Below are 1,053 nucleotides of genomic sequence, written 5' to 3'. Positions count from 1 at the left end.
TGAAGAATAAAAACCATATGATCATCTCAATAGATGCAGAAAAAGCTTTTGACAAAATTCAACACCCATTTATGATAAAAACTCTCCAGAAAGTGGGCATAGAGGGAAACTACCTCAACATAATAAAGGCCATATATGACAAACCCACAGCAAACATCATTCTCAATGGTGAAAAACTCAAAGAATTTCCTCTAAGATCAGGAACAAGACAAGGATGTCCACACTCACTACTATTATTCAACATAGTTTTGGAAGTCCTGCAACAAAAAGAATAAAATACCTAGGAATAAACCTACCTAGGGAGACAAAAGACCTGTATGCAGAAAACGATAAGATACTGATGAAAGAAATTAAAAATGATACCAATAGATGGAGAGATATACCATGTTCTTGGATGGGAAGAATCAATATTGTGAAAATGACTATACTACCCAAAGCAATCTACAGATTCAATGCAATCCCTATCAAATTACCAATGGCATTTTTTAGACAACTAGAACAAAAAAAATCTTAAAATTTGTATGGAGACACAAAAGACCCCGAATAGCCAAAGCAGTATTGAGGGAAAAAAATGGAGCTGGAGGAATCAGACTCCCTGACCTCAGACTATACTACAAAGCTACAGTAATCAAGACAATATGGTACTGGCACAAAAACAGAAACATAGATCAATGGAACAAGATAGAAAGCCCAGAGATAAACCCACGCACCTATGGTCAACTAATCTATGACAAAGGAGGCAAGGATATACAATGGAGAAAAGACAGTCTCTTCAATAAGATGCTGGGAAAACTGGACAACTACATGTAAAAGAATGAAATTAGAACATCCCCCAAAAATAAACAAATGGGACCTAATGAAACCTCAAAGCTTTTGCACAGCAGCAAAGGAAACCATAAACAAGACGAAAAGACAATGCTCAGATGGGAGAAAATATTTACAAACGAATCAACGGACAAAGGATTAATCCCCAAAATATATAAACAGCTCATGCAGCTCAATATTAAAAAAAACAAACAACCCAATCAAAAAATGGGCAGACCTAAATAGACA

This window comes from Physeter macrocephalus, chromosome 6, assembly GCF_002837175.3.
Source record: "Physeter macrocephalus isolate SW-GA chromosome 6, ASM283717v5, whole genome shotgun sequence".
NCBI classification, from domain to species: domain Eukaryota; kingdom Metazoa; phylum Chordata; class Mammalia; order Artiodactyla; family Physeteridae; genus Physeter; species Physeter macrocephalus.
Note: the sequence above shows the minus strand (reverse complement) of the source record.